The sequence below is a fragment of the Vulpes vulpes genome, chromosome 7 (assembly GCF_048418805.1).
Source record: "Vulpes vulpes isolate BD-2025 chromosome 7, VulVul3, whole genome shotgun sequence".
NCBI lineage: Eukaryota > Metazoa > Chordata > Mammalia > Carnivora > Canidae > Vulpes > Vulpes vulpes.
Genome location: NC_132786.1, coordinates 99,422,756 through 99,436,608, shown reverse-complemented (window position 1 = coordinate 99,436,608; position 13,853 = coordinate 99,422,756). Strand labels below are relative to the sequence as shown.

Here is a 13,853-nt window from a genome sequence, read left to right as displayed (position 1 = left end):
ATGTGCTTTCTTTTTCACTGCCACTGCTCTAGCTCCAGTGAGGAGCTTCTGGGTTTCTGTGACAGTCTCCTAGTGGCCTCTCTGTCTCTAATATTTTTCTCCTCTAATCTAATCTCTGTGACTTTGTGAATGTTTGTAAAGTTACCACATTGCTATTACAATTAAAACAAAAACACCTTACAAGATTTATTGTTCATCAGTCTCCTTTGTTTATCCACACAGACATATTTGCAGTTCATTACACGTGTGCTGTGGATGCTGTCTCATCTTTGGGCTCTGTGTAAGCCATCTGAACATTTCTTCCCCATCTCCCTGTCATTTGCCCCTTCACTCTTTTTAAAATCCCAGTGTACAGTTCCTTTCTTTTGGGAAATCTCTACGAGCCCTCAAGAAAGTTAACAATAGCTACTCATTGTTGAGCATTAGAGAGGGACTGGAGATGTCTTCACTGAGAAGGTAACATCTGAATTGAGTGTTGAAGGACTGAAAGGTCAGGCTGCTGAAGAACAGAAGGAGGTTTTAGGCAGGAGAAATGATCTCAGTTAATATAAATGGGAGACATAATGGGTCAAAGGAAGTCAAAGGAGCAAATGATAGTTTGGTAGAATGTAGGATGGTGAGGCAGAGAATGAGGGGAGGTTGTTAAGAATTCAGTATGCCAGATTATAAATGGGTGATGGGTATTAAGGAGGACACTTGTTGTGAGGAGCATTGAATGTTATCTGTAAGTGATGAATCACTAAATTCTACCCCTGAAACCAACATTACATTATATGTTAACTAGAATTTAAATAAAAACTTAAAAAAAGAGAATGCCAGATTGTGATGTGTAAAGAGGTTTTAATGCCTAACCAAGAAGTTTCAACTTATATAGTCCACAGATTTCCATCGACAGAAATTTTAAATTTGCATCATGAGGCAACATGATTAGACAGATTTTAGAAAGATTATGTTGTCAGAAATTCAGGAGAGAGGGTTAGTAAACGGCTGAGAATGGTAGCTGGGAGACAAGTTTTTGAGTAGATACAAATGAAAGAACCCTCATATTTGGGGAGAAATAAAATACTCTTAAAAAGTAAAATACTTGGCAGCATAGGAAAGAATTATATGAAAAAATACAGGTAATAAAAGCTCATAGGTTTTCAAGAAATGTATTTTTTTCTTTAAGCTTTGAGAGGAATTTATTAAAGGGGATATTAGATGATGACAGCATATTGGTTGGGGTTGTGACTGGAAACCAAATTCAACTCAAATGATTCAGATAAGAGACATTGATGCAATAGTTCTTAACCTTAGCTGTACATTGGAAACACTTGGGGAGCTTTAAAAAATACTGATGCCTGGATCCTGCCCTTAGAGGTTCTCTTTTAGTTGGTCTGGTTTGTGGCCTGGCCACTGGGATTTTTCAAAGCTTCCCAAAGCTGATTTTAAAATGCAGCCTGAGTTGACAACCACTACTTTAATGAAAGGATGTTTTCAGAAGTGTGGGCAGTGTTAAGAAATAAAGGATGGTAAGATATTGGAGACTAGTAACAGGGGAAATATTACCACACTTATGGCCAAGGAACAAAGGAAACAATAGATTGAGAGAGAGAGAGCTCTCCAGTGAGAGCTGGACAAGTGAAGAAGGAGTCATTTTACCAGGGCTGCAGCTACTTTCAGACATTTTTTTTTTTTATAAAATCTTTTTTTTTAAAGATTTTATTTATTTATTCATAGAGACAGAGAGAGAGAGGCAGAGATACAGGCAGAGGGAGAAGCAGGCATCATACAGAGAGCCTGACGTGGGACTCGATCCAGGGTCTCCAGGATCACGCCCTGGGCTGCAGGCGGTGCTTAACTGCTGTGCCACGGGGGCTGCCCAACTTTCAGACACTTAATGCTAGAGCAGGATTATATATACAGACATATTTCTTTTTTTCTTGCTATATGTAAATATATACACAAAGAGATATATTTTAAAGGATCAGCTCATGAGATTATGGGGGCCAGTAAATCAAAATTCTGCAGGGTGGGTCTGTAGACCGGAGACCCAGAAATAGCCTATGTTGCATTTCAAGTCTGAAGGCTGTCTGCTGGCATAACTACCTTTTATTTGGGGAAAGTCAGTATTTTGTTCTATTCAGGCCTTCAGCTGATTGACATTATGGAGAACAATCTGCTTTACTTGAAGTCCACAATTTAAATGTTTATTTCCTCTAAAAATCATCATGCGGGTACCTGGGTGGCTCAGTTGGTTAAGCATCTGCCTTTAGCTCAGGTCATGATCCCAGGGTTCTGGGATCAAGACCTGCATCAGGCTTCCTGCTCAGCAGGGAGTCTGCTTCTCTCTCTCTCCCTCTACCCCTCCCTCCTGCTTGTGTGTGTGTGCTCTCTTTCTCAAATAAATAAATAATATCTTTTTAAAAATAATTAAAAACCATCTCATACAAATATCCAGAATCATGTTTACTCACATATTTAGGCATGTGGCCAGCCAAGTTGACACATAAAATTACCCATCATATAAGGAGGGTTTGGAGAAGTAGGTCAATATCTTTTACTTTCCTCTCTCTTTTATTTTGTCTAAAGAGCCTCTCAAGTAACAGAGAGAAGAATGGATAATGGATATGAAGGAGAAAATGGGAAATATTCTGCATATACCACCTACTCACTTATAGCCTTGACCATTATTCTGGAAATGCCTTTTTTATTGTTAGAATTACAGTTTGGTTAGATGGAGGAATATTATGACATATTTGAGTTTAGTTTCTAAAAAACTATACTAATGTTTTAGTCATTTCTAAAATTATAGTCTAATGAAATTTTCTGAGATGTTTCTTTTTCTACTAGAATAACATAAGGAGGCTCTTGTCACAAGCATAAATGTGTGTGTGTGTATGTTTTAAGTAAAATATGGAACATTTCATGAATTTACATGTCATTCTTGCACAAGGGCCTTGCTAATCTCTGTATCATTCCAATTTTAGTATATATGCTGCTAAAGCAAGCACATTAATGTGATTTTTATTAAACAATAAAAGCAGTACTGCAATTCATTCTCAGTTTAAAAGGAAAGACTTTCTTCTTAGATTTTATATTAGATAGTATCAGTTTTTTCAGATTTGTTTCTCAGATTAAAAAGATTATTGTATATTATGTATTTTGAATAATCAGAAAGGAAATGTATAAATAAATATGGGTATATAATATAAGGATGTAAAGGGTATTTGCTATACAATCTAGATGGTGATTATTAATAATTTATATGAGAAATGATAAATGTTCTGAGTAAACAGCCATAGAAATGGAAAAGACAGCTTTAAGTCCTGTGATATTTAGTCTAGAAGCCTCAACTGTTTCTTCCTTGTGTAGTATAACATACTACATAAATAAACGGAGAGATAGTATGTTGATATTGATGTATACGTAGCACATTGAAGTGAAGATATTTGTGGGGCAAAGGAAAAATCTTGTTTGAAACTTGGAAAAATGTTGTGGGGTTTATGTGTGTCAGCTGAGCACTCATTGTACACCAACTGTGGGAGGAATAATGGCAATGGAGAGGCTGCTTTAGAAAAGAGGAATGTACAAAGGAGAGCAAGCATGGATGGAGCTCTTGGAGCCACTAATATTTAAGAGATACACAGAGAACTAAATAGACAAGGAATACTCAGAGAAATGAGAGAAAAACTAGAAAAGAGTCAAGAAACCCAAACAAAGAAAGGATTTTAAAGATGAGGTAGTTATCAAATAATTAGGAAAACAATGCTAACTTTAGTGAGAATAGTTTCAATAGTTGGGATAGAAGCAGCAGGCTCAAGAAAGAATGTGAAATGAGGGACTAAAGATAATAAAGGCTGATAATTCTTTTGAGAAACATGGCTGTGAGAGAAAGGAGAAGGAAATGGAGCAGCAGCTAGAAATAGTGATTAGAATCCCCCCCCCCCACTTCTTCTTCCTTTCTTTCTCCCTCCTATTCTCCTTCCTCTATTTTATCTTCTCTTCTCTTTTTGTTTTTCAATGAGACAAAGGAGTTAGGATAATGGTTTGCAGTCAAAGTTTAAGATTCTGAAGGTTAGTTAATTCTAGAGGTTGATTAGACCCATGGTATGCCTTTGGAATTACACTGTGGAAGATCTTTGGAATAGAGAAAGTCTATTAAGTAGCTCAGATGCAGGGTAAAATGTTGGATAGTTAAGGATGGAGACTGTGGATCAGATGACAATGCTCTCAGTAAACGTTGGAGAATGTCTAAAGATTAGAAGATGAGAGCAGCAGGTTCAGGTAAATGGATGTAAAGCCAAACATTATGAGATTAAAAGAAGCTTCTTAAATGAAAATAAATGTGCAATAAATAGGAAGTGGCAGTAGAAAGCCAGAAAGATGCCATCCCTGCCTCCAGGGCTGAGATGTTCATGGTGACTTATGGGAGAATGTGCAGCCCATATTAGAGAAGTCAACATGAGAAAAACTGATTTGCCATCAAAGTTAGATTTCTGGTAAAAGAGAGCATAGAGGATACGCCCTGAGAGAGTTTAAAGATTCAAGGATGTAGACAATTTGAATTTGATTGGTTGTTTTGAGAATGGATTCTAAAGGCCCCTAACACCAGAAGTGGCAGCATTTGGAGGGAAAGGACCAGAGGGAAGGTGGGACACTAGGACTAATGAGCTTGATCTATAGTGACAAGATGCTTAGTGACATAGGAAGTTGTGAATTAACCAGAAGTGATGTAGATAGAATACCATGTAATTAGTGGAAATTTGATCTTAAATAATTTTGATAGTGGCAGAGACCCAAGTTTTCAGAAATCTGATTTCATAGATATCCCTACTGGTACTGAACTGAAGCATCTTGCCAGGAAGTCATTGGTGATCATTAAGCCCTCCTGTTGCTTCTCACCCTCTAGCATGTGCCAAATAGGTCCAGGCTTCAGGAGGAAAGAATAGTTGTTATAGTTAGTGGCAGTCAGTATAGTGACTAAATGTAGTGATTCCATTTTGCCCACTTCTCCCTCAGTGAGATCTATAGGAATCTGAGAGATGCTTATGAGAAACCTGTGGTTGATCAATGGGATTGTTGAGGAATGCTTATTTCCATCTGTTTCTCCACAGGAGCTAGCTAAAATTCCCCAGTAGCCTCGTAACTCAGAGTTAGTCCCTTTCAGTTCTAAGAGGGAAGAAGTAGGGATTTCCCAAAGGGAAAGGAGAATCCCCTGTTGCAGTCCCACTATTGTTCATAATCATAAACAAAGGGACAAAATTCCTTAGGTCAGAGTGAATTTTCATACCTTACACCAGAACTTCACTGGGCATGTATGCTCATACTTCATACTTCAAACCTCAGAAACTACATCAGGGAATTTATATTACTTTTTGCAGGTATGATAAGGTAAGATCTCATTCTTACCTAATAGATTGTGGTTCTTTTAAAAAAAATTATGTGGACTTATCTTTTTTTTTTTTTTTTTTTTTCAGAAATGACTCACATGGTATTTACTTCTTCTTCTTGCTTTTTACTTCTTGCTTTTCCTTGATATCTAAGTTGGGACTGTGAGAGCAAATACTTTGGTTACTACAGGCAATATTTCTAGGCAAGGAAAATCATTCCTGTCAATAGACATTTCATAGAATCCATAAGGGGAGCATACTCCTATTGTATTTGAGACAGGGTTTCACTAAGTGGAATGAATAATCCTAAGAAGGAAAGCTGAAAATGAAAATTATTAAAAATTTTCAATATCAATTTTTCAGCATATGTATTAGAGTATAGTTTGGAAACACTGAAAAAAAGACTCAAAATTGTACAAATGTATTGAGGAAACAGTAGGACAATGGTCCTAGCATCATCTTTCATCTTCAATTTAGAAAGTATTTTATGAAAGTTATATTCTTATTCCAATGAGTCACTGTATTTATTGCAAGGACAGAAAGCTATTGATGACTCTTAACAAGGCCTATCTGGGCATGAGAGGATTCTGAGAAGATGGTACAGTAGGAAGCATTATGAATCCATCTTCTCACTCATAAAATAGGTACACTGGCAGAATGTGTCTAATATAACTATTTTGTATCTCCGGAGCCTACCGAGGGCTTGCTACTTTCAGAGAAAAGCTTGGGCATTAATTTATGCCTAATTTCAGCCAGTTTCAGCACTAATCATCTCCCCATACCTACTCTTCAGCCGATGGCAGACAGCTGTGCACTTGTTCCTAAATCATCTTACACACAGTTTGCAGCAACCAGAGTGACAGTAAAGACACTGTCCTCCACGTATCAGGGACCTGTTCTCTTGATTGCTGATTGTTGCTTCTGATCATGGATATGCAGACACAGAATTGGGTAGCTAGGGTAGCTATTGATGCTACACCTCTGCTTATCTTTGGAAGCCCCCCCACCTTTCAGCTGAAGTGACTTCCAGGAGATTTAAAGGGCTGGCACCTCCTCCCCATTAACACACACAATTTACCTCTTTATTTTTTTTTTTCTATTTTGGGAACCAGACATTAAAGAGTAGGGTATTCGGACAGCCCAGGTGGCTCAGCATTTTATCCGTCTTCAGCCCAGGGTGTGATCCTGGAGTCCAGGGATCGAGTCCCACATCAGGCTCCCTGCATGGAACCTCTCTCTCTCTCTCTCTCTCTCTCATGAATAAATAAATAAATAAATAAATAAATAAATAAATAAATAAATATCTTTAAAAAATAAATAAAGACTAGGGTATTCAAAATCAATCATATATGAGGGAAAATGGAAAGTCACCACATATGGCCAGGGAAAGGTGCAGACTCAGTTAAGACCTCGTAAGGCCTTAAGTCCACACATCATACTGATCCTTGGCGTGGAGAAGCCTATACCAATCAAAACCAAACTAAACACCCCAGGAAACCATGGAGAAGGGGGAGAATATAATTTTCATGATTATCACCTTATTAAATTCAAGTGTCTCATTTTCAAATTAAAATCCAAGGCATATGAATAAATAAGAAAATATGTCCCATTCAAAGAAAGACAAGACACCAACAGGAACTTTCCCTGGGAAAGACCTGATGGCAGATCTACTGGAAAAGGACTTTATAACAACTTTTAGCTCAGAGAACTAAAGAAATATGTGAGAAATCAAAAATGATGTATGAACAAAATGTAACTATAAATAAAAAACAAGAAACCTTAAAAAAAGCCAAAAAGAGTGGGACTTGAGGCCTTTCTTCCAGAAAACAAGGACTTGATTGTCAGGCCTATATTAGTTTCTGAACCTTAATGCCATGTATTTGTACTTGTTAAAAATTGTTTCAATAAAAACTATATTAGTAATATGAACTTCTGGTTTAGTTGGGAGTTCTTCCATTTGAAAATGTGATATTTGCATGGAACTGTTTGAATCTTTGTTTTCTCAGTTTCCCCTCCACTGGATAGAATTGAAACTAGAATTTTCCCTTTTGTTAAAGGAATAAAAAGTGAATATGTTATTTGTAAATTGATGTTTAGTAACTAGAGATAAACTTGAAATACTAGAATACATTATAAGCCTAATCCTAGGTAGTCTTATGAAAATCTCTTTTTATTTTCTGAACCTATCTATATTCACATTGCTCTTCAAGATATCTTAAGTTATATTTTTTCCTCTTTTCAGAGCTGCTTCTTTGGGGGCTACTTTTTTTTATTGAGGTGTAATTCATAAGGGGCTACTTTTCTGATAAGGCTTCTTATAACTATGGCTGGATGTTTTGTTCTAGTCTTCCAAGAAGGACCATTTTATTTTTTAGAGTCACTTCTAAAGTCATGTGGTCTTTAACTTTGGGGACTATTTTGCATATAAGTGCTAATGCAAATAAATTTAAACCCAAGTAGACCTCATCACATGTCACCCCATGAATGTTGACAATGGAAGGAATACCTTGCCTGTAGTATAATATCAGTTCTGGACTGAAAAGCTGGGGAAGAAAATTTTCTTTTTTGCATAAACCAGAAAAACCGCTATTGTGCAGTTTCCTTGTTGACCTCAGCAGATGAAATGATAGTGTTATTTCAGATTCGTGAAATTACCTTAATCTTGGTTTGTATAGACTTGCAATCTACATGCAATTTTAACTAAATCAGATAGCTTTTACATTTTCACTTTGTACATAGGCTCTCCCCACCCTTTTCAACATCCATTAGTTAATTGATCTTTGTAAACTGGCATTGAAACATTACAACAATGTTTTATTGCACCAATTTTATAAACTTTTACAGTGCAATACGTGTTATTTTTCTGAGACAAACCAAAGGTTAACTTCTCAAGGTTCTTGCTGCCTGCTTTAGCAGCATTTGATGGGAGGATCTTTTATATACATTTGTAATAGACGAAAAACCAGATTGCGAATCCTTTTTTTTTTTTTTAAGTTTAAACCATGTACCAAGTTTTTGGTCCAAATTGTGTAGGATAAGTTAAACTTAAATTGCATTCTATTAACCAATATGAGTCTATTTCTGTAAGCATAGTTATGTTGAAATAAAGTTTTAAAAAGCAAAAAAATAAAAAGCCAAAAAGAAATTCTGGAACTGAAAATTATAACGACTGAAATGAAAAATCTGCTAGAGAGGTTCAAGGATGGTTTTTGAGGAGGCAGAAGAAAGAATTGGGGAACTCGAAGATAAAACAATTAAGTTATAGGGATCCCTGGGTGGCTCAGCCAGGGTATGATCCTGGAGTCCCGAGATTGAGTCCCACATCAGGGTCCCTGCATGGAGCCTGCTTCTCCATCTGCCTATGTTTCTGCCTCTGTGTGTGTGTGTGTGTGTGTGTGTGTCATGAATAGGTAAATAAAATCTTAAAAAAAAAAAAAAAACAAGTTATGGAATCTGAGGAACAGAAAGAAAAAAGATTGAGGAAAAGGAAACAGAGCCCAAGGGAACTGTGATACACTAGCAGGTGAATCAACCTATATGCATTGTAGGAGATACAGAGAAAGGAGGTGGTAGAGAGAACATTTGATGAAATAACCCAAAATTCCCCAAATTTGGTGAAAGATATGAATATAAACATCCAGGAAGCTTAACAAACTCAAAGTAGGATGAAGTCAAAGATACTTACACTGAGACATGTTATAATTAAACTGTTGAAAGACAATGAAAGGGATGCTTCAGTGGCTCAGTGGTTGAACATCTGCTTCTGGTTCAGGTTGTGATCCTGGGGTCCTAGGATCAGTCCCACATCAGGCTCCCTTCAGGGAGCCTCTCTCTCTCTGACTATATCTCTGCCTCTCTCTGTGTGTCTCTCATGAATAAATAAATAAAATCTTTAAAACAAAGCACAGAGAAAATCTTGAAAGCAGTGAGAGAGAAATGATGCATCACATACAAGGGATCATCAATAAGGTAATTCATGGATTTCTCATTAAAAAACTTTGGAAACCAGGAGGCAGTTCACTGATATATTTAAAATGCTAAAAGAAAAAAAAACTGTCAGTCAAGAATCTTATATCAAATATAACTGTCCTTCAAAAGTGAGGGAAAAAATGAAGACGTTATAAGATAAACCAAAGCCAAGGAATTTCATTGCCATTAGACTTGCCGTATAAGAAGTGGTAAAAGGAGTCCTTCAGGTTGAAATGAAAATACACTATATGGCAATTTAATGCCATATGAAGAAATAAAGATCATACTAATAATAAATGCCTAAGCAATTATAAAAGCTAGTATTATTGTAATTAAAGGGAAAAACACACTGCTTCTCTGTCTCCTTTACTCTCACACTACTTCCATACTCATTCACAACCGTCTGACACTAGGTATTTGGGTTTTCCACACATGAAACAATTCTCTGCAGCACCAACTGGGTGTCCTATGATTTAACTCAATTCTGATACTACCTACTTGGAGATAGCATCCCACAAGTTAAGCACTCAATTTCATAAGACTGCCCTTCTCCACACTACAGATGGCAATCACCAAGTCCCAGTTCTTCTGACTGATTGTTAAGTTAGGGTTCCCACAGCTGGGTTCAGTAATTTGTTAGAATTCAGGGAAACACTTTTGGTTACTGTTTTATTATAAGAGGATATGATAAAGAATACAGATTAACATCCATTTGAAAGAAATGCATATGGCAATATGTGAGGGAAGGGCTCAGAGCTTCTATGCCCTGCTTGCGTGCAACACCTTCCCAGTACCTCCATGTGTTCAACAACAGAATAGACATTCTTTTCAATTACACATACATTTTCTAGGATAAATCATATATTAGGTCACAAATTAAATCTCAATACATTTTAAAGGATACAGATACCTTTTTCAGCCACAATGGGATAAAGTTAGAAATTAACAACAGAAAGAAAACTGAAAAAATTCACATACTTGTGGAAATTAAACAACATACTCTTCAACAGCCAATGAATCAAAAAAATTATTAGGAAAATTAGAAAATTTACTTAAAGTAAAATGACAATGACAGTACAACATACCAAAACTTATGGAACACAATGAAAGCAGTCCTAAGAGGGAAATTATAGCTATAAATACATATATATAAAAGAAGAGAGAGGGCAGCCCAGGTGGCTCAGCAGTTTAGCTCTGCCTTCAGTCCAGGGGCTCCCTGCATGGAACCTACTTCTCCCTCTGCCTGTGTGTCTGCCTCTTTCTCTCTCTCTCTGTCTCTCATGAGTAAATAAATATTTTTTAAAAAATAAATAAATAAAAGAAGAAAGATTTCAAATCTATTTTTACAACCTAAGAACTAGAGAAAGAACAAACTAAACCTAAAGTTGAAGTGAGGAAGGAAGAAGTGAAGATTAGAGAAGTAGAACCTTCACTTAACACCATATAAAAAATTAACACAAAATGTATCAAAGACTTAAGTGTAAGACCTAAAACTATAAGACTCGTGGAAGAAAACATAAGGCAAAAGATTCATGACATTGAATTTGGAAGTGATTTTCATGTGTATGATGCCAAAGGCACAGTCCACAGAAGAAAACATAGACAAATAGGATTTTATGAAAATTAAAAATACCTGTACATCAAAAAAACAGTATGGATAGAATAAACAGGCAACCCCAAGAATGGGAGAACATATTTGCAAATCATATATCTGATAAAAGAGTAATATCTAGACTATATAGATAATTTCTAAAACACAATATCAAAAATAAACAACCTGATAGAAAAATGGGCAAAGAACTTGAGAAGACATTTCTCCAAAGAAGATGTATAAATGGCCAATGAACATGTAAAAAGATGTATATTATCGCTAATTATTAGGGAAGTACAAGCCAAAACTACAATAAGATACCAGTTCATATCCATTAGGATGGCTATCATAAAAAAAAAAAAAAAAAAAGCAAAGCAGAAAAATAGTAATTGTTGGCCAAGATACGGGGAAATTGGAATTCTTGTGCACTGTTAATGGGGATGTAAAATGGTGTGGCCACTGTGGAAAATAGTATAATGGTTCTCAAAAAATAAAACATGGAATGATTGCATGATTCAGCAATTCTACTTCTGGGTATGTATCTGAAAGAACTGAAAGCAGAGTCTAAAAAGAGAATTTTGTATAACTATATTCATAGAGCATTATTCATAATAGCTAAAATGTGGAAGCAATGCAAGAGTCCTTTGCTGGATGAATCAATAAGCAAAATGTGATATATATACATATATATTACACAACCTTTAAACAGAAGGAAATTATGGCATATGCTCCAATGTGGATAAACCTTGAAAACATTATTCTGAATGAAATAAGCCAGTCACAAAAAAACAGATACTGTATTATTCCATTTATGTGAGTTACTTAAAGTAGTCCAAATCATAAAGAAAGAATGTAGAAAGTTGGTAGTCAGGGGCTAGGGTAAGGGGGAATAGGAAGTTATTGTTTAATGGGTGCAGAATAGGCAAGCCTGGAGGAAAGGGATGGCCTTAGTCTAGTAACCTTAGTAAAAATGTGTATATGACACAACAAAGTTCTGGCTAAATCTTACCTTTTGTAATATGGCTTAGTTTGTTCCTATAATCTAAATTTCAAATTACAGAAATCCCATAAGATATGCATAGATCTCTGTAGCCTTAGATGTATCAACATCTGTATTGATATCTGTATTTATGTTTACATCTATATTTAAAATATATATTTACACATAACAATCTTTTAAAAATTCTAGGCAATATATTTTTCAAAAGGACTTGGGCAGCGGTTTGGCGCCGCCTGTAGCCCACGGCGTGATCCTGGGCACCCGGGATCGAGTCCCGCGTCGGGCTCCCTGCGTGGGGCCTGCTTCTCCCTCTGCCTGTGTCTCTGCCTCTCTTGCTCTGTATCTCTCATGAGTAAATAAAACAAAATCTTAAAAAAAAAAAAAAGGAATGGGGACTTTCATAAAAATAAAATAATAAAAAAGAATAAAATGCTCTCCAATAAAACAAAAAAAATGAGACCTTCAATAAGCAGGTATTATAAATATTATCAATGTTGTATAAGTTAAATAAGATGGAAATTGAAAATTGATTATTGTTACAAGATCATTGGTGGGCTAAAGGAGACTTTTAGAAGGATGGTGACAGAAGCCAAACTCACCGGATTGAGAAACGAATGAACCTAAGGAAGTCATGAGTATAAATTATATAATACATCCAAGAAAATCAATGATAAAGATCAGGAGGGAAGTAGGCAGTAGTTTGTATAGTGTGTAGGAGGAAGGATTTTCTTTTTTACTTTTTTCTGAATACGAAGACTGAAAGCCTGTTTGTAGAAGAGGGAAAGGAGATCCGGGAAAGAGAGATTTTGAAAATAGAGATAATGAGGATAAGTTGCTGGTCAAACATCTCAGAAGAGATAAGAAGAACTAGATTTAGAACACAGATTAGCCTGCCACGGATAAAGAGCATTCTTTCTTGAAAGATAGGTTGCAAGGCCAAGAGGATGGGTATCATTCCTGGAAGGTTAGAGGTGTAAAGGTTGAAGGAGTTCATATTTGAAGGCCTATCGTCTGTGAGACAGGAAGCAGAGGTATTTCTGAAAGATGAGAGCCATAATCCTGAGACAGTGCTAGAGATTTGAGATAGTTTGTTAGAAAAATGTGAAATGGAGTTTATCAGAAACAAGACAAATGAAAATAAAAGGACAAAAATAATTATATATCTAAGTTACAATTTTCTGTCTAAAACTAATTTGAAAATGCTAGCACTTCATCTATACTACCAAAACTCATTGGGTCTGGAATGTGAAAATTTATTTTTAATAGCAAATACAATAAAAAAATTTATGTAACTCATGTTGACATTTCTATGCATGACTCAGATCCACGTATGTGAAAAAAATCATACTCTATTTGCTTGCCATGAAAACAAAATGTCACAAATGGGAAATATGAGAGCAGATATGGTGTTGAAAATCTAATTTACTGAGAAATAGTTAACTGAAATAAATCAAATAATTTAGGAGCAAGCTCCACAGGTGGACAGACTGGATTTGTATCAAGGCTTCACTACTTACAAGGCAAATTTCTTCTGTCTTCTCCCTTTTATGTGGAAAATAGTATTATCTTCATTGGGGTATTGTGAGAAATATGGAATAATTCAAAATACTTATTTTTTAAAACAGTACTTGCATATTAAGCATTGAATAAATTTTAGATTTCTCTCTCTCTCTCTTTTTCCTAATAACAGTTTAAAGGAAAAATGAGAATAGAAATCTTTGCCCTCCAGTGGAAGGTTTACAAATAATATTTCTGTTGTTCCTGCTATACTCCTAAATGAGGAGTTTGTTAGATTATGGAAAAGCTCCCCTCCCAGCAATGCTAAGTATGGCTAACAGCAAAAAGCAGTGTATCCCTTTGGGCTAGATGTGAGGACCACTTCTGGCAAGGAAGAAAGAGGAAGAAAACACTTGCTAGTCCA

At 35.9% G+C, this 13,853-nt stretch overlaps 1 protein-coding gene and 1 pseudogene across 2 annotated transcripts in view; one reads left to right on the top strand and one right to left on the bottom strand.

Moving 5' to 3' along the window:
* MACC1 (MET transcriptional regulator MACC1) overlaps positions 1-13,853 on the top strand; it is a 182,498-nt gene that overhangs the window by 34,186 nt on the left and 134,459 nt on the right. The gene's annotated exons all lie outside the window — the stretch shown is intronic.
* Positions 2,890-2,989, bottom strand: LOC112915895 (U6 spliceosomal RNA; annotated as a pseudogene).